A 21,242-nucleotide genomic window follows, 5' to 3' on the forward strand; every position below is an offset into this window, starting at 1 on the left:
ATTTGGAGGAAGGTATCAATTGCCTGATTAGCAAGTTTGCAGATGACATGAAGATTGGTGGAGCAGTAGATAGTGATGGGGACAGTCAGAGAATACAGCAGTGTATAGATCGATTGGAGAGATGGGCTGAGAAATGGCAGATGGGGACTTCACTCCAGGCAAATGCGAGGTGATGCATTTCAGAATATTCAATTCAATAGCAAGCTAAATGGAAAAGTCCTAGGGAATATTGACGTACATAGAGATCTGGGTTTTCAGGTCCATTGTTCCTTGAAGGTGGCAATGCAAGTCAGTAAAGTGATTGAGGCAGCATATGGCATGCTTTCCTTCATTGGACGGGCTATAGAGTAAAAGAGTTGGCAGGTCATGTTACAGTTGTATTTGATTTTGGTTTGGCCACATTTGGAATGATACATACAGTTCTGATCACCACATTACCAAAAGGATGTAGATGCTTTCGAGAGGGTGAAGAGGAAGTTCACCCAGATGTTGTCTGGTATGGAAGGGACTAGCTATAAAGAGACGTTGAATAGATTCGGAATAATGTTATTGGAAAGACAAAGGTTGACTGAGGACCTGATTGATGTCTACAAATTCATGAGATGTGTAGACATGGTGGATAGCAAGAAGCGTTTTTCCCCAGAATGTGGAACGCAGTTACTGGGGTCACAAAATCAAAGTGAGAGGGGAAAGGTTTAGGGTAGATAAATGTGGAACGGTCTTTATGCTGCGGGTGGTAGGGGCCTGGAACATCTGGCCAGCGGAGGTGGTAGAGGCGGGAACACTGAGGTCCTTTAAGATTCATGAATGGGCAGGGAGCAAAAGCATACAGATCCTTAGAAAATAGGCAGCAGGTTTAGGCAGAGGATCTAGATAGGCACAGGCGTGGAGGGCCAAAGGGCCTGTTCCTGTGCTGGAATTTTCTTTGTTCTTTTCTCATTTGAGTTGTCTGCAAGTTGGTTTGATCTTAGAGTATGATAAAAGATCAGCACATTATCAAGGGCCGAAGGGCTTGAGCTGTGCTGTACTCTTCTGTGTTCTAAATAGGGAGGGTCACAATGGCAGGAAGGTGTTTCGGGAGGCTTGAGAGGATGGGATCTGAATGGTAGATACAACTGGGAAGGTTTGGTCGGAGTGCCAGAGGTAACAGAAACACCAATGATCTGATCTGGAGCAGATGACGCAGACTGCGAGGGTGGTGGGGACTAGAGGTGTTTCAGAGGGAGGGAGGACCATAGAGCCACGGGGTGTTCCAGAAATGTGGAGAGATGTAGGGCCCACAGCAGTTCATGGAGATGGCGCGTTTGGGAGGGATGGAACAGTTTACACAGATAAGGATGTTGGTAGGATGGAGTGGTTTACACAGACAGGAGTGTTTTAGGTTAATGGAGACGTTTAGAGACAAAGTGGGTTGTGTCGACTGGAGGACCAAACAGATATATGGATGGTAGTCATGGATGATGTTTATAGACACAGGAAGGTTTAGGTTCTGCAGATTCGTTAGATACGGAGGGTGTCGAGTCTGACAGATTTTCCAGAGGGCAGTAATTTTGGTTGGAGACAGGTTCACAGATAAGGGAGCATTAGTAACCTCCTCCAGAATGGTAAAAGTGGGAAGGGTTGTTGGGGAGGGTGACGTTTACACAGATAGAGGTGTAAGTGCTGGAGAAGGTTTTGGAGATGAGTAGTGGATGGAGAGGCTGGAGGAGATGACATTAATATTGGGGTGCTAGTGATGGGAGGACGTTACACAGATAATGAGTCTTATAGGAACTGAAAGTCCCATGATTTGGGGTTGGTACTGCAGGTTGGGAGTTCTGCAGGGATCTGAGAGGCCTTTTGGGTCTCCCCAGATTGACCGTGTCTTTAGGACTGTGAGATGTTACATAGATACGGAAACATAAAAGACAATGTGTGCCTTCCTGTTTTTCCTGAACAGAGTGACGACACCTCTCATCGGCCAGGGATTCCTAAACGAGCTAGCTTTTCCCTTCACCCTAACAGGGACATACTGGATTCTTGAGATCACACTTTTAAAAGCCTCCCATTTGCCAGTCCTTCCTTTCCAGTCAAACAGACTGACCCAATCGTTTTTAGTTATGATTTGGACATGCCGGTGTTGGAATGGGGTGGACAAAGTTAATAATCACACAATACCAGGTTATAGTCTATCAGGTTTATTTGCAAGCACTAGCTTTCGAAGCACTGCTTCTTCATCAGGTGGATGTGGAGAACAATCCTTAGGCACCGAATTTATAGCAACAGAATGGCAGTGTCATGGAATGAAATATTAAACAAGCTTAGATTAAATCTTTCATCTTTTAGAGTGACCACTAGCGCTTCCAAATCTAGCGCTTTCAAATACCGAGGGACTTCGATTATCCAAATATCAATTAACCTAATATCTGATAATCCAAAGGAGATCTCGAGGTCCCGATAGAAACATTATAACAAAGAGCTGTTTAAACCCTGATTGTTATTTTTGGTTACACTGATTAAAACCGAACTCAGCTGACCGAAATGCTGCCGAAAACAGTCCTGGACATGGAGCACAGATACCATCACCAAATGAATAACCTCCCACCCTCTCTCCCTCTCCACACAATTCCCCTGGAGTTATATATAGGGGTGAATCCTAAACCCCACTTCCCCATATATTCTCTAGAACAGTGTCCTGTACAGGGCAGAAATGTTGCAGTAAAAAGTTGTGTGTGGCTGTCTGAGTGTGTGCGTGCATGTGCGTGTGTGCTATTTGGAGACTTACCCCACCAAAGGCAGTAGATATCTTACTGTTGGTGTCCACTCCAGCTGCCCAGAAGGGGGAGGGGATGAACGGGGTCAGGGGGCCGGGGACACGGGCGTGGACATGGATTGGATGGTGGGTGTGGTGGGCAGGGTGTGTTGTTGGACGGGTTTGTGGACAGGCTGAGGGTGATGTCGAAGGTGTTTAGGAAGTGGGGGCAGGCGGCGGGTGGAGGGTGGTGTCGGAAGATTTTGGGGGCAGGGGTCACTGTTGTGTGGGTTTGGGGCAGTTGGGTTACTGACATTAAGGGGCAGGTGAGGGCGGTGTTGGATGTGTTTGGAGGCGAGTGGGGTTTGTTTTGGGGTCTGGCAGGGCGTGGGGGCTCGCTCATGGCTTGCTGTTGCCTAGTCACATAAACAGGGAGCACACTGGGCTGAAAACTCCGAGTCCCGGAGGAAAGGCATTGAATCGATTAATTGAATAATCAATTATCCGAACAAAATATCGCCCGCCCATCACGTTCAGATAATCGAGGTTCCTCTGTAACCCATCTGAACTATAACCTGGTGTTGTATGATTTTTACCATCACCCAATCAACCCTTGCTCGATACTGCTGAATGGCCGCAAAATTGACCCAGTTCCAGTTTAAGACCTAAATCTGTCAACCTGTCTGATCTTTTTCCATTAGTCTGTTAAAACAAAGGCAGTTGTGGTCACTGGACGCAATGTGCTCTCCGAATGATACTTAAGTCACTTGCCTGACCTCGGTTCCTGAGGGGAGGTCCAGTGTTGCATCCGCCTGAGTAGAGTAGAGCCCTCTACGTCTTGGTTTAGGAAACTTTCTTAGACATTTTGGACAAATTCCACTCATTACGGGCCTTTTACACTCTGGGTGACCCAGTCAATCCAGGGAAGTTAAAATCTCCAACCAATACTACTTTATTATTTTTATAGGTACCTGCAATCTCACTACACATTTGCTCCTCTCATACCCGCTGACTATTTGAGGGTCTAGAACATGATCCCAGCAGGTTGATCATCCCCTATTTGTTTCTAACTTTTAAATGTATGGACTCATTTGATGACTGCTTGACAGTATTGTCCCGAAGCACTGTTGTTATGTCCTTCCTTATCAAAATGACAACTCCCCATCCTCACTTACTTGTCCTTCTGTCACACCTGTAGCTTCTGTATCCTGGAACACTGAGCTGCCAGTCCTGCCCTTCTCTCAGCCAGGTTTCCGTTATGGCTGTAATATCCCAGTCCCCAGAGCCAATCCATGCTCTGAGCTCATCTGCCTTACCAGTTGAAATAAATGCCTTTTAAACCAGAAGTCTTTTCCCTCAATTCTCTGTGCCCCCGGATATCCCGAATAGGTAACTTGATCTTGATGGCTGATGAATTTCCTCTGACTTTCCGATGCTCCCCCTCTTACTTAGAGTCACAACTCCCTGCTAAAATAATTGAAATCCTCCTGGGTAACACAAGGAAATCTCCTCCCTGGGATACTGGTGCCCCTCTGATTCAAGTGCAAACCCTCCCTTTGTACAGGTCATCTCTACCCCAGAAGAGACTCTAATGATACAAGACTGAAAATCCTGCCCGCTACACCAGCTCCTCAAGCCACACATCCATCTGGCCTCTCTTTCTATTTCTATCGTAACTGACATGTGGCAATGGGAATAATCTGGAGATTTTAATGTCAATATCCTGCTTTTTTAAATTCTCACCTAACTCCCTGTACTCGTTTCTCAGGACCCGATCCCTTTGTTTACCCCGTCATGTGGATTGACATGTACAATGACCTCTTGCTGTTCTCCCTCCCCTTCAGAATGTTCAGTAACCACTCAGAGACATCCTTGACCTGGCACCCAGGAGACAGCACGTCATCCTGGGGTCCCTTCTGCAGCCACACAATCTCCTGCCTGTCCCCCACACACCTGAGTCTCCCATCAGTGTTGCGATCATTAGAGAGGATCTGGCAAACATATACTGGGAGGACTATCTACAGTTGGGTCCATATTAGGAAAGTGGAATATTTTAAAGTGATGCAGTGAGAATGCAGGGCCAGTGTGCTCCTTGAAAAATGAATAGTGAAGGCATCAAGTCCAACAAATACTGATCAAGTGATATCGTGAGTTTGATAAAGAAAATACAGTGTAATAAAATCAGGTGAAGCCCTTCACAAGTATAGAGAGTGCGAGTGGCTTTGCGGAAAATGAGGGACAAACAATTGTCATGAAATATATTTGGTAGATACGATTGCGGAAAAACCACAGGTATTTTATGAGCATCGTGAGAGTAAGTGGATTCCCAGCGAAAGAGGGAGACCTGTGAGAAACCAAAGGGACAATCTGCGCATGGAGCCAGAGGAAGTAGGTGACGTCTTCAAATGAATACTTCCCATTGGTATTCACACAGGAGAAAGGCATTGTGGTCGGGGATTTCAGTAGGGATTGTAAGTTTCCAGAACATGTTAAGATCAATAAGAAGGAGGTATTAAATATTTTCACAGGCATAAAGGTGGAGAACTCCCCAATGAAATGTATCCCAGGATGCTATGGGAGGTTAGGGAGGAGATTGCTGGGGCCCTGGTGGATATATTTAATACTTTGGTGGCCACAGCTGAAGTTCCGAATGACTGGAGAATGGCTAATGTGGTTCCTTTGTTCAAGAAGGGCAGCAGGGAAAAGGCCAGGTAATTACAGAGCAGATAGTCTGACAGCTGTGTGGGGTTGGGGGTGTTTGCAGGAATTGGGAACAATTATGAGGGACAGGATGGATCAATAACTGGAAAGGCAGGGATCGATAAGTGATCGATAAGTCTGCATGGATTTGTAAGAGCAAGATAATGTCTGATGAAATCAGCTGAGATTTCTTTGAAATCACGATTGAAGATATTGATGAGGGCCGTACAGATGTTATGATTTACATGGAATTCATTAAGGCCTTTGACAAGGTCCCACGCGGAAGGCTAGTCCAGAAGAGAAGAGACCATAGCATCAAAGGCAAGTTGGCAAATTTGATCCAGAATTGTTGGAGGGTTAGTTTTGTGATTGAAAGCCTTTGCCCAGCGGGTGTAACAAAGGGATCTGTGCAGAAGCCATTGCTGTTCATTATGGGCATTAATCACTCGGAAGTGAAAGCAGACGGTATCATTAGTAGGTTTGCAGATGACATGAAAGGTGAGGGTGTTGTCCACAGTGAGGGGGATGGTCTCAGGCTACAGTCTGAAGGTTGAGGCTAGGACAGAATTTCAACAGAGTAATTTCAATTGATAAACAAGCAAGAGCACAGCAGGCAATGAGGGAATACTCATCAATTAAACCGCATTTACTTTGATGTGAAATGCCTGACAGGAAAGGCAGATGACCACACGGCATGGAGAGGAACATGGGACTGGGAAATCACAGCAATTACAGAAATACAGCTAAGGGAGGGAAGGACTCGCAGATCATTGTTCCAGAGGACAGATTCAACAGGAAGGATAGAAGGGGAGGCAAGAGAGGAGGGGGAGTGGAGTTTTTGATCAGTGAAAACATCACTGCAGCACTGAGAGAGGATATTCCTGGGGATCGCCCAGTGAAGCTGTATTAGTAGAACTGAGAATACGGTTGAATGGTCAGTTTGATATGACTGTACTACAGGCCCGCAGTAGTCAGCGGGAAATTGAGCAGCAAATACGTCAGAGATCTCAGATATCTGTAAGAATGATAGGGTTGTAATGGTCCAGGATTTTAACTTTCTAAACCTAGATTGGAACTGCCATAATGTTCACAGCTTGGATGGGAGGGATTTGTTCGGTGTGTTCAAGAAAACTGTCTCAGTCAGTATGTAACTGTTTCGACTGGAGAAAGGGATGAAACCTGACCTCCCTTCGGGAAACAAGGGAGAGAAAGGGGCTGAAGTGTTTATGGGGGAGCACTTTGGCAAAGTCACCACAATTCTATTAGTTTGAAAATAGCGATGGAAAACGACAGGCCTGGTCCACAAGTTAAAGATCAAAACTGGCCTTGCTCCCGTCCAGAAGGTATTAGGCAAGACTGTCCAAAAGTTGATTCATCGAGGCTATTTGGAAGTAAATGGACGTCGGGCAAGTGGGATTATTTCAAAAGAGAGATAAATTAAGATTTCAGGAGCAGCACATTCCTGTTAGTGTGAAGGATAATGCTGACACAAGTGGGAAAAATTGGATGACTGGGAATATTGAGGTTCTGGTCAAGACAAAAGGGGGCACCTGTCATATGCAGCCAGCTGGATTATGTCAGTCCCTTGAAGAACATTGTGGGTGTAGTAATATTCTTCAGAGGGAAATCATGAGGGCCCAAGGGGAACTGATAGAGCTTTGGTAAATAAGGTTCAGGAAAATCCAAAGAGATTCTACAAGTATATTAACAACAGAAGATTAACTCGAGACAGGACGTGAATCCATAAAGATCAATGAAGCCATCCATGTGTAAACCCACAGGAAATGGGTGCGGTCTGAAACAAAAATTTCAAGTCAGAACTTACTGTGGAAAAAAACCACTGGGGAAGCCGGGAAATAAACAGTGATGTATTCAAAGAGTCCACATTGGAGAACAGGAGGTGCTGAAGGTTTTAAAACGCATTAAAATTAGACAACTTCCTGGGAACTAATCAAGTACATCCCAGGACATTGGGGTAAGGTAGGGAAGAAACTTACAAAGATATTTGTATCACTGACAACCACGGGTGGTGAGCTGGGAGCGGGAGGGTGGCTAATGTTGTGCCAGTATTTAGGAAAGGCTGCGAGGGAAAGCCACGGACATAAACACCAATTAGCTTGATGTCAGTGGTGCCAATGTTGTTGGAAGCGATTCCGCGGTACAGGAGTTACATGCATTTGGAAAGGCAATGATTGATTAGAGATAGTCAGCACCTCTTTGTGCGTACAGAGAATTGTCTCTCAAACTTGATAGAGTTTGTTGAAGAGGTGACCAAGGAGATGGATGAAGGCAGAGTAGTGCACGTTGTCTACACTGACTTCAGCAAGACCTTTGACAGAGTTTATCGTGGTGCACTGGTTAGTAAGTTTAGATTACATGTGATCATGGAGAGCGAGACAAACGGACACAAAATTGGCTTAACAATAGGAGACAGAGGATGGTGGGAGAGTGTGCAGACTGGGGGCGTCTGAGCAGCGGTGTGCCATAAGGATCAGTGCAGGGCCCACACATGTACATTATTGACATAAACGAGAATATATGAATTATTGTTTGCAAGTTTGTGGATAGTAAAATACTTGTTATAGTTGGCAGTGAATACAGTTATCAAAGGTGATCTTAATCAACTGAGCTAGTGGGTCAAGAAATGAAAGATGGGAGTTGAATTCAGGTGTTGGATTTTCTTCAGATGAATCAGGGAGGACTAACACAGTTAATGGCAGTGCTCTAGGCAGTGTTGTCGAACGGAGAGAGACCAAGGGGTGCAGTGACATTGTTCCGTGGAAGTGGCGTCACTGGTAGACAGGGCAGGGATTAGGCACACTTGCCCTCATGGGTCAGATCATTGAGTACCTGAGTTGATACATCATGAAACGGCTGTACAAGATATTGCTGTGTCTCCAGTTGGAGTACTGTGTAGAATTCTGATCCTCCTGATTCAGGAATCATTTTACGAAACAGCAAAAGGAGCAAAGATTGAAAGAGATGTTGCTGACACTGGAGGGTTTGACAGGAACAGAGAGGCTGGAGAAGCTGGAAAGCAAAACCGGGTGATGAGATAGCTTTGGCTGATGGGATTATGTAGAATCCAAAGAGATTCTACAGCATACAAGTTCAAAAAAGCAACTAGAGAGACAATAGAGGCCCTCAAAGATCAAGAAGGCCATCCATACTTGGAAGCACAGGAGATGGGCGTGACCTGAAATGAATATTGCATGTGAGAACATACTGTGGACAAAGACTAAGAAGCAAAGGGAGAGAAACAATGATATCTTGAAAAGAGTCCCCGTTACAGAAGAGGTGGTGCTCGATAAAGTTAGAGAGATAGGGATAATAGTTTGAAACGCAGTACATTTCAAATATGGGGAGGGACTATAGGGAAATGGAGGTTACAGGGACAGGAACTGTTATAGGAGTTACAAATTATTGAAGACACTGGACCACGAGACATGGTATATGTACAGTGTTGGAGGGGGAACACAGAACAGAAAGATCCCAGGCAGCACTCCCACTCACTCATGGGAAGTCTGCTTTCCCCTCTGTTATGCTGGTGCTCAGGAAGACAGCAGAGGGCTGTATTGATCACTGTAACACTCCTGGTGCTGTCTCAGAACAACAAAACGTATAGTAGACGTGGTGATTGAACCTGGTGTGTGTCTGTACACTGCTCCACCGCCAGCACTGTTAGCTGATGTTTGGAGCCCTCTCGCTGCTCTCTGCTCTCTGCTATGTGCATGGTGAGTGATCTTGCATCACTGCAGGATTTATTGACGGCTCCAGATCTCTCTGCCCTTTGCCTCTCTGGCTGACCAACCATCTTCAATGTGGTGATGGATGACACACCCAGCGGCTGGGAAATCTATTGAGTCAGGAAATTCCTGAGTACCTACAGGAGACAGAGAAATAGACAGAATGAGAACTTAGACTGATGAAGTGCGGCATACCACATGGAGAGAGACTGAGTGATATCATCAGAGTTCAGGAAGAAATCAGGATCAATCATGAAGGAAAAACAAGTTTAGCTTCTTGATACACTGGTATCAGTGTTCAGGGATAAATAGCCTGTGAGCAGACAAAGTAATGTCCGAGTGATATTGTTGCTGGAGAATGTATCCCAAACCTCAGCTCATGTTCTGGAGAGGCAGGTTTGAACCACATCATCTGAAATGATGGAATTTGAAATAAATTATGTTCAAAATAGTAATTGACAATCTAGAAATACCATTACTGATTTACAATAAATCCAAACACTTGTCATTCAGAGAAGGACATCTGCCCATTCCCACGTGGTCTGCACGACATAGTCACAGCAAAGTGATTGCCTCTCAATTACCCTCTGAAGTGGCCGAGCAAGTTACTCAGCGTAAGGGCAGCTAGGGCTGGGCAAGAAAAGCTGGTCAGCTAGAGACACCCATATCCCATACCTGATTTTAAAATAAAATCCATTAAGATGGGGTCCCACCGGAACTGAGCTGGGAACAGTGTCCTGGCCAATCATGTCTGTAGGTTTATGGTCAGGGCTTGAAACTGAGAGAGGGTTCAGATGAAAGGATCTTTCCAAATCCAAATAGAAAAGATGACGCATGTGAACAGCATGGGGATGTGGCTGAAGACAAGAATGTAGGAACAGGAAGGGACAAATTTTAACGAAAACTGTACATCAGCGAATCCATTTGTGACAGGAAATTGTAGGAAAGAGTATTTTTTTTTGGAATGGAAAAACTCTCTGCAGCAAGGTGGACTGATTTGCGCCACAGACATAAAAGAGATTTAGACACCAGGGAGACATGGTTTCAGGGTGAACAAAAGGTGGACATAAATATTCAATGGTTCACAAACTTGCAGAAACTCAGGCAAAATGGGTAATACTAACAATAATGGGTATCAAAGGCATTACAGAGAAAGCGTTTGGTCTCAGACCATGAAGTCGAGTCAGTCTGAATGTAAATTCTGGCTACTACTTGCCAAGGACACAAGCACCAGAACAGTTTTAGGCCACTTGACAACATTTCATTGCTCATCATTGCAATAAAGAGGAATTCATCGAAATTTTTAATAAAGACTGTGATAATTTAGTGAAACTTCAATGTTCATATAATCTTGACAATCACACCGACAAGAGTGATATTCAAATAGGAGATTGTAGATTTTTTTTCAGTGTTTTTTTGAACAACACATTGTGCAACTGGCAAGGGACATAACTACCTCAGAGCCACCGTTGTGTCGTGAAACTTAGTGAGTAATGTCACCTGGGGAGATCTTCTGGGAAAATGTGTAAAGTGCCGTTTAAAGTAACATAAAATTTTAAAGTGAATCACGGAAAGGATAAGCTACATCTAGAAACTAAAACAGTCAATTACATGAGTTTAAGAGGAGAACTGACCAAGGTAACAGGCTAAACATGTGTCTGTAAATGAACAGTGGAAAACATTTGAATGAACAGTGTAAAACACTCAACAAAAGGACATTCCATTAAAGCAGACAAAACCTCAACAAGGAATTCTTACCCATCCCTCACTCAGGACAAAATGGATCATATCATATTATGAGGCTTTGACGATTACCACAACGTACTTAAAATCCTGAAATGAGAGAGAGTTTAAGCAGTCAGTGTTAAAGGGGTTGCAAAGCGTCTGCAAGCAGGGGGGAGGACAGTGGGAAGAGGAATCTTTGTCAGGGTTTAATGACACAATAGAAACAGGGAAAGGTGAAGGTGCTGGAGGTGGTGAGAGTGTTACAGAGAGTGATTCGGGCCTGATCCGTGTTACAAAGCCAAGTACAGATTGCTGCAGCTGGAGGGGTTTGCAGAGGTAGGAAGAGACATATGCATCTTTATTTATTCATTCATGGGATGAGGGTGACAATGATTGGACAGCATTCTTTGTCTCACTGCTGATTAGCCAGAGGGCAGATCAGTGTCAGCCTTATTGCTGTGGATCTGGATTCACATGTAGGCCAGACCAGGTTGGAATGTCAGATGTCCTTCCCTAAAGGAGCTAAGTGAACAACTGATCAACAATGCATTTATGGAGGCCGTCCCAATGTCTTGCACAGCCACAACATGACATCCCAACTCCTACTCTCAATGCTTTGCCCTATGAAGGTAACCATCACAAACAGCTGTTTCACCAGCCTGTCTACCAGTGTCGCCACTCGCAAGGAATTGTGTACCTGCATCACTGGGTCACTGACTGACAACACTACCCAGGGCCCGAACATTAACTGCACAAGTCCCACCCTGGTCTGTTTCACCAAAATGGAACACTTCACATTAATCTAATTAAACCCCATCTGCTATTCTTCAGCCCACTATCCCAGCAGTACTGTCTATCCTGTTGTTTCACAGATAACCTTCTTCACTATCCAATTTACCACCAATTTTATGTCACCCAAAAACTTACTTCCCAGGAAACCAATATTCCCATCCAAACCATTTATCCAAATGACAAACAACAGGGGACCCACTACACCGCTGGTCACATGTCTCCAGACAGAAAACAACATGTCTCCCATCACCCTCTGTTTCCTACCATCAAGCCAATTTTGTATCCAGTTCCCTCGCTCCTCCGGAATGCCATTTCCTTTTACAATTATCTAGGCTTATTACCCAGTTTACCGCATGGAACATAGAACACAGAACAGTACAGTACAAGACCCTTCGGCCATGATGCCATGCCAACTTTTTATCTGTCTGTGAGATCAAATTAACCTACATACCCTTCATTTTACTGACATACATGTGCCTATCCAAGAGTCCATTAAATATCCCTCATGTATCTGTCTCTCCTACCACCGCTGCCAGTGCATTCCAACGACGCAACACTCTTTGTGTAAAGAACCTATCTCTGAAAGTTCTCCTTACCCATCCACCAATCACCTTAAAATTATTTATGCCCACTGACAATAGCCATCCAAACCATGGTACAAAGAAGTCTCTCACTATTCATTCTATCTATGTCTCACATCATCTTGTTCACCTCCACCAAGTCGCCCATCACCCTTCTTCACTTCAATGACGAAAGGCTTACCTCCCTGAACCTTTCATCATAAGACATGCTCTCCAGCATTCCAGTAAATCTCCAATTTACACTACCTGAAGCTGCCTCCCTGTAATGAGGGGATCAGAACTGAACACAATATTCCAAGTGGGTTCTAACCATGGCTCTATAGAGCTGCAGAATAACCTCACGGCATGAAAACCCAATCCCCCAGCAATTGAAAGGCAACACAACATATTCATTCTAAACAAACCTATCAGCTTGGCAGGTAACTTTGAGGGATCGATGGACGTGGAACCCAAGATCTCTCTGTTCAACAACACGACCAAGTATTCTGCCTTTAACCATGTATTCTGCATTCAAGTTCGACCTTCCAAAATGAATCATTCCACACTTTTCCCGATTAAACTCCATCTGCCACTTCTCAGCCCAACTCCGCATCCTGACAATATCCTGCTGAAACCAACAATAGACCTCTACACTATCCACCACTCCAGCAACCTCCATGTCATTGGCAAAATTACTAACCCATTCTTCCACAACTACTTCCAAGAAGTTATAAAAAAAAATCACAAAGAGCAGAGTTCCTGCAATCGATCCCTGCGGAACACCACTGGTCACCGCGCTCCATACTGAATGCTTCCCATCTATCATCACCCTCTGTCTTCTGTGAGCCAGGAATTCCATATCCAGACAGGCAGGTTTCCTGTATCCCATGCCTCTGTTTCTTTTCTGAATGAGCCATAAACGTGTTTTGTCACATTCTCGAAGGATTCAGTAAGATTTGTGAGGCTTGACCTGTCCATTATAAAGCCCTGCTGACTATCTCTAATCAAACTATGCTTTTCTACGGAGGTATAAATCCGCGCTCTCAGAGTCCTCTCCAATAATTTGCATGCCACAGACATAAGGAAGTGAGGTCTGTAATTCCCAGGATTATCCCTATTCCCTTTCTTGAAAAAGGGAGTGACATTTGCCATCATCCAATCATCTGGTGCGACTCCGGTGGTCTGTGAGGGTGCAAAGGTCATTTCCAAAGGCGCAGCAATCCCTTCCCTCGCTTCCTGCAGTAACTGTGGGCATATCTCGTCTGCTCCAACAGACGTATCTATCTTTATGTTTTACACAATTCTCAGCACATCCTCCTTCTTAACACCAACCTGTTCACATATATCAGTCCTTTTCATGCTGTCCTCACAAATGACAACGTCCTTCTCAGTCGTGAATACTGAAGCATAGTATTCATTGAGGACCTCCTCTACCTCCTGTGACTCCACGCACATGTACCCTCCACTATCCCTGACCGGCCCTACCCTCACGCTGACAATCCTCTTGTTCCTCACATATGTGGAGATTGCCTTATAGTTTTCCATAATCCTTCCCAACAAAGTGTTTTCATGTCCCATTCTAGCTGTTCTAACTCCATTCTTCAGTTCCTTCCTGGCTACCTTCAGTGAGTCCCCAGAGTGTGGAAATAGGCCATTTGGCGCAACAACTCCATACGGACCCTCTGAAGGACATCCCACCAAAAACCATTCACCTAATTTGCACATCTTTGCACGGTGGGTGGAAACTGGAGCACCTGAGGACCCCACGCAGACATGGGGAGAACGTGTAAACTCCACACCGACTGTCGCCCAGGACTGGAATCGAAATCGGTTCCCCAGTGCTGTAAGGCAGCCGTGCTATCCACTGAGGCATCATGACACCCCTCTTTGACCCTATAGACGTCTAATGATCCTTATGTAAGCGTCGTTTTTACTCTTAACTAGATGTTCAATAACCCTTGGAACCTTGTCAAATGCTTTGCAGACGTCCATTTGGACAGCGCTGACTGCTCTGCCTTTACCTATCTCTTGGCCACCTCCACGAAGAGTCAATCCAGTTTGTGAAACACGGTTTTCCACTCATAAAGCCATGCTGACCATCTCTAATCAGTCCTTGCCTTTCCAAATATGCGTAGCTCCTTTCTCTCAGAATCTCCTCCAACAACTTCCCCATCAATGGGCTCAAGGGGCTGCAATTTCCTGGCTTTCCCTGCAACCCTTAAGTGCTGCAACAGCATTCGCCAACCTCCAGTCTTCCAACACCTCACTGTGGCTGTTGATAACATAAATATCTCTGTAAGAGACACTGCAATCTCTTCCCGAGCTTCCCATAATATTTTCTGATCGACCTAATGAGCTCCTGAGGATTGATCTATCTCTACTTGTTTTAATATTCCACCACTTTCTCTTCTCTGTTGAGGATTTTTTCCAAGACATGGCAATTTATTTCAAAATGTTCCCGAGTTTCCATGTCTTTCTCCAGAGTAAATACTGACAAGACTTTTTTTTTGTTTATGATCTCACTCGTCTCCTGTAGTTCCACACATAGGCGACCATATTGACCTTTAAGGGGCCCTATTCTCTACCAAGTTATTTTTATTTAGCCCTTATTGAAACTCACACAAAGGCTTCTGAAATCAACCATATCCACCGTACCAACACCCACCCCCACCACAACCTTATCTATTCTGCCAGTTATATTCACACCAACAAATAAAATCCAACAGGCTCTAAAACAAATTCTCTTTTATAAAATTTGTTTCTAAGAGTCCAGTTACTTTTTATTGATATGTTGTTTCTCACTTATTGCAACATGCTCCTGACTTTCTGTCAGGCTAACAGTACTTGTTTTTAGACTGGAAACATAAAGGTTTGTGCGAGTTCTTGTTTATCAATAAGAAAAAAAGTAGCTTACAAGGTCTTCAAGTAATAGAGAAGGCAAATTAAATGCTGCCTTTTTTTTAACAAAGGGAATGGAGGCTAAATATAGGGAGGTCTTACTAAAACGATGCAAGGTTCAAGTCAGATTACATTTAGAATATTATGAACAGCATGTGTGCCCGAAGGAAAGATATTGTTGTATCAGAGGCAGGCCAGATAATTTTCACTCGGATGATATTGGGAATGGAGGGATTTTATAATAAGAAGTGGAGTAGATTGAGAATGAACCAATTACAGTTAAGAAAAATGAGAGAGAAACTGAAAGAAACATGCAAGATTCTGAAGTGCTTTGATCGGTTAAATGCTGGGAAGTTAGAAAATAGTACAGTGCAGCATTGCAATAGGCCCTTCGGCCCACCACAATGTTATTCTCAACTCATCCTATCTGAATGTACATGGTCCATATCCCTCTATTCCCTGACTGTTCATGTTTCTGTCGAAATGCCACTTCAAAACTTTACTCACATTTCTGTTTCAAGACCTCGCTTGGCAACTTCCACTCTCTGAATAAAAGATCTTGCCTCACACACATCATTTAAACTTTCTCTTTCTCACCTTAAACCTCTGCGCTCTAGTATTTGAAACTTATACTTTGGAAAAGAGATTCTGACTATCCACATTATCTATCCTGTCCTAGCGTTATATTCCTGTACCTGGTCGCCTGTCAGCCTCTGATACTCTCACAAAGCAATCCATCTTTGTTTAATTTCCTCTTATACCTAACACACCTTTAAAAACACAATACTGGTAACGTGTTGATAAACCCTTTTTGTACCCTCTCCGAATCCTCCACATCCTTGCTTTTTTGAGATGAGATCTGCACACAGTACTCCAAATGTGGTCAAACAGAAGTTTTATACAATTACAACATCAGATGCAAATCACGATACCAAACGTTGTGACCGATGAAGGCCAGAGTTCGATTTGCTTTCTTTCCCATCTGAAACACTTCTGTTCCTATTTTCAGGATTTCACTGTCTAGCACCAAAATCATAATAGAAACGTCAAAGATTTTACTCTGCCGGGAGGTTATACAAATGTTGATCCCTGTTCCATTATGAAAACTTGGGAAGCTGACAAAGTGTGACATCAAACAAGCGATCAAAGAAGTGGGTTTCAAGGGGTATTTTGTCACATAAAACGAAGTTTGTATCACAAAACTGATTTGACCGAATTTGTTCTGCTCGAGGTCATCATCTTTTGTCAGACTCAAAACGACTCAGAATTTAGTTCTTCCATAACTCAGTGGTTCGAGGCTGGTTTTGTAAACCAGCGGTTGTAACCTCCATTCTCACGGCAGCCTTGCTGAATTTCCTTACAACTTTGCAACAAGCATCCGAAGGTGCGTTGTGTGTGTTGATAGGACTTATTTTTGAAGGAAAAGCTGAAAGTCATTTTTTGCGCAGACCAGGCCTCATCCATTTCAGTTTGGAAGTCCACATCCGTGTTTTTCCCCTGAGGACCATGTGGATGTCAATCTTCTGATGCGAAGAATGCCTTCGTTTGGCAGGAAGAAAAACGTGACTCATTAGAAGCAGTAAACTAACGGTGAAACAGTGGGGGAACGAAAACTTACAGGAATGCGGCTGTATGCTCCTGTTCCTTATGTAGAGACAGGAATGCGCTGGAATCCAAATTAAACCGGCTGGAAGATCACAGCTAGCCATTCTGCCTCACAGGTGGATACATCGACGGTTTGCAGATACCAAATATTCACAATTGGGGCAGTCTTCGAAGGACAGCCTCCTGTCAGTTTACACCTCTGCTTTTGTCAACAGAATCGGATTTTAAAGCTAGTAGTGAAGAAAGAAGAGGCCAAACGGTTCAATTCCTCATTTTATGTTAGTTGGGATGTCCTGAGGCCTTTGTCACTCTCAAAAGATGTGTCTGTATAGTTCCATCTATGGGTCAAAATGAGGTTCAGTTCTCCGCCAGGTCATGAACAAACGTGACGGTATCTGACTTCAGTCTCTGTCGCTGGTTCATTTGAAATTAAAACTTTACATGGAAAGTCTCATTGAGATGAACACTTCAGACGTCAGGCTGTGGACCAAGTAGTGGTAACTGGAAAGGAGAATGGATGGATGTTTGATGACTGGTACTGACATGATTTATTATTCTGTGCTGTAAAAGCACGGTGTCACGAACATTCTTTTTCGATAGAAATGTCTCATCACAGGAAAAGAAAGCTATGCTGTTAAGAGAAGACACAATTGCACATGCTGTCCTACCTGGTCGACCAGTGGTTCTAATGCAGCACTTTCACCGTTGTGGTTTGGGTTCATTTCTAGGTCAGGGAATCAGAATTTATTGTTCCTGGTCAGGGTAACAACAAAGTAGAGCATCTTTGACAGGAATCACATGACAAACGCGTCCACATGTGCCTTGCAATATTGTACACGGCCATAAGGTGGTCCACTGGTTATCACTGCTGCCTCACAGCGCCAGAGATGTGATTTGCCTACAACTGGGTTGACTGTCAGTAAGGTGCGAACTTCAGGCGCAAATGAAGAGAAAGATTGTTCTGTAAGCGTTAATCCCTGGAGGACTGGGTGTGCATTGTTTGCAATGAATAGCCAGTTTCTGAACTATAGTCATTCTATGTTCCCTTAGTGTGTTGCTTTAGCAAATGTTCAGACCAGGGAGAAAAGTGAGGAAAAACAGTCACTTCCCAGTCAGGGATTGATCCATTACGCGACAACCAATGGATTCACTTTTGCCTGAACTAGCTCCTATTTTCCCTACATTGGTAATGGCAGTACACAGCATTAGACCGGGTTTTAATGTGTTGCATTGGACCCAGCATCCTTTCCCAACATTGGCTATACAGGGATATAAAGAGATAATAATAAACATGGATGGCGATGACTGTAATGAAAAGACGTCAGGAAGAATGGACAGTGTTTACTTGGAAACAAAAAAATGTAAAGGAAGCCATCGATGTAGTGAGGGGTAATGCCATTTGAAAAGAAAAGGCGAGGTTTCATGTGTTGGTGGAAAAAACGAATAGATCATGTGACGTGACACCAGGTAAAACTGAGTTGTGTCCATATGGAAGGTTTCCAGGCGATGAGAATTTGGTGAGAGTAAACAGGAGGGAAATTCCTTCATTCGGATGGATCTATATCAAAACTTTAGAACTTCAAAACCAGCGATGAATGATAAAGAGAAATTTGGAAAGTTTTCCTTTTCCTTCTACAGCAGTTGAATTCGAAAACGATTTCTTCTTCGCTGGAAAGATTATTGAGAAGCTGATCCTAATATATTTGTGAAGACACGTGCAGACACGCGAGGAATGAATTTCACCGTGACAGGGAATCTGGCCGGCCATGATGGGTACGCTTTATGTTCACACTCTGTAATTGGTTAAAGTTAATTGGATAGAAAGTTCATAACACCTTCAACTGAGTGCGACTAAGTACAGCATGTGCTGATTGTGAGGAAAGGTTCAGCAGCTTGTTCCACGTAAACTTTTATAAATTGTACAAAAAACTGAGCATGAAAGGGAAGCCAGTTAGCTCAGTCCGCTGCATAACTGGTTTATGATATAAAGTGAAGCCAACAGTGTGGGATTAATTCTCGAAATGTCTCAGCATACACTCAGGATCATGATCTCCCGACTCAGCTAATACTTTAGACGATGGCGATAATCAAAGTGAAACTATACTATCGTGAGTGGGAACTGACCTGCCAATGTAATGCACCTTTATCCTTTCATGTGTTGCATTGGAACATTTGGCTGCAATCACAGAGAAGGGAGTGAGTCCATATACTGCTCACTCATCTCCCCCAAAATATCCATTAACAAGACACGAAAAATATTCCTGCTGCAATTCTGTAATCTTCACAGCAATACTTAAAAACATCGTTATCGTTTCGATTCCAGTTTTTCTGATAACAGTCAAAATGTCCAATGAGATAAATCTAATATTTTGTGGATTGCTTTAATGGCCTGTGCGAGCTTGCAGCAACACCGGTAATATGTAAAGAGCTAAACATCCTTTCCAGAATTTAACACAGCGCAGGATCAGCGGTATGAAAGACGTCATTGTTTGCAAAAATTACCTCTGTATCTCTGTTGAGTGTTGGGTATTCACTCAGGGAGTATTTATGGCTTGTCTTAAGTAACTGAGGCATTTCCTAAGGACAGAGCACTCCAAGAAATCATATTTTTTTAGAATAAATGTTGTTTTACTCAACGTTCTTTTGTAACTTTTAAATATATATGCACAGACATATACATGCATGCGCACATACATTTATATCTGTGTGGATATATAAATATGCGCATATTTGTGCATGTGTGTGTGAATTCAGGACATTAGTAATGGATAGTTGGCCATTTGAATGTTCTTCCTATAGAATGTGAGAGCGTAGAGATTACAATAATGTCCCAGAAATGTGGTGGAAATGTGGCATAGAAAAATGTGGCGGAAATCGACTTTATTGAATGCTGCGTACGTTTACAGTGGTGTCCTGCGTTGATCACCGGAAATGTCATGTCGCCACTGGACTGGGGTTTTCCTTCGATCGGTTTCACTTCGTCAGGGAATTCGATTCACTGAAATTTCACCAACTTCCATCGGCATGTTCATATGAACATCGACCCACACTGCACACAACGACAACAATATTCAGCATACTGCACCCACGAGGACGTGGCATGGTTTTTATAAACAGTGAAGATTGAATAATGTTATGCAAGGGCAACGTGAATTCCAATTTAATTGCTGAAGACGCAAGAATCCAGAGTAAGATTCAAAATGTCAGAACTTCACGTTCATTACCTTGGCCAGAATTCCAGCCCAGCAAAGGGGAAATCTGTCCCTGAATCCCCTGAATCCATGCAATTGCTTGCTCCAGGTGTCCACTTTGAAACCCATGCGAAGCAACATTCAGCCTGAAGGAGAACTCGTCAGAACCCTCCGCTGTCTGATCTAAAGCTGAAACAAGAGCTGTCTATTCCAGCTGGAAGGAAGGGGATGTGGAGGTGAGACTAAAATATTTCGTGGCGTTTCATTCATATTGTTCTTAATGTGATTGTTTAAAAACCTGGTCCAGAAGTGGCACAGACACAAAGGAGCCCATTGTTAATACCGATTTCGTCCCGCTCCGTGATTCCATATCATCATGGCTGACACAACAATTTTGTGTCTTTTTCCAGCCTATACACATCATCGTGTTGCCTACTGACTAACAGATGTTTATTGACATCGAAAATTTAAACTTGTGAGAGTAAAATGTTCCCTTTCGGGACAGTTGAGTTTCTGCATGAATACTGTTGGTTTTGCAGATGAGCAGCCGAGTCTGCTCTGACCACCTTCCAAACCATAAACCAAAATTCGACTCTGATGGGACTTGAACCCACAATCTTTGAATTGCAACCTGACCAGTCATTGATATAGAAGTCCAACGCGCTATCCATTGCGCTACAGAGCCGCGCTATTGCACTTTGTTTAGCACACAAATTTGCCTTCGACCCATTGCGTTCAGGACAACCATCTCGCATCTGTCTGTCCTCGTCACACGTTCCAGTGCCTGTACCTTATCCACGTGTGCTCTGGCTCTTCAAGTGTTCGACTACAGACTGTTGGAACGTTCTCATGATACTTAGCTTTACCACATGCTCAGATAATGTTTTCCAGATAAGCAACACTCTACTGGTGAAAGCATTCTCCCAAAATCTCCTAAAAACATCTTGTCTCCTGTATTTCATTTATGTCACTCTATTCCTTCCCAACACAGGCTGATCCCTCTCATACATATCTATCCTCTTCATAAAATGTGCACGTTAATCGGTTAACTCAAACAGCCTTAACCTGCTCTTCGATAAACACCCCCAACCTAGCTCGTCTACCTTCACAATGGGAATGGTCCAGGCCTTGCCATTCTTGTCACCTCCTCTGAATATCTCACCCTGCAATCAGACGCTTCCAGAAGTCTGGTGGTTACAACGGACAAGCAAAGTTCACTGAAGTAAAGCCAAAAGGTATGGTTAAAATCAACAGCTCGTGTCCATATCTCATGAGAAAGGAAAGTTAACATTTC

General features: G+C 43.7%; 1 non-coding gene across 1 annotated transcript; it reads right to left on the reverse strand.

Annotated features, from left to right (window-relative positions):
- Window positions 1-20,537: 20,537 nt before the first annotated feature.
- trnar-ucu (transfer RNA arginine (anticodon UCU)) lies at window positions 20,538-20,633 on the reverse strand. The gene is made up of 2 exons: window positions 20,597-20,633; window positions 20,538-20,573 (listed from the first exon to the last, which is right to left on the reverse strand). It is a non-coding gene; the product is annotated as a tRNA-Arg (tRNA).
- Between the last annotated feature and the right edge of the window lie 609 nt (window positions 20,634-21,242).

The sequence above is a fragment of the Hemiscyllium ocellatum genome, unplaced genomic scaffold (genome assembly GCF_020745735.1).
Source record: "Hemiscyllium ocellatum isolate sHemOce1 unplaced genomic scaffold, sHemOce1.pat.X.cur. scaffold_201_pat_ctg1, whole genome shotgun sequence".
NCBI lineage: Eukaryota > Metazoa > Chordata > Chondrichthyes > Orectolobiformes > Hemiscylliidae > Hemiscyllium > Hemiscyllium ocellatum.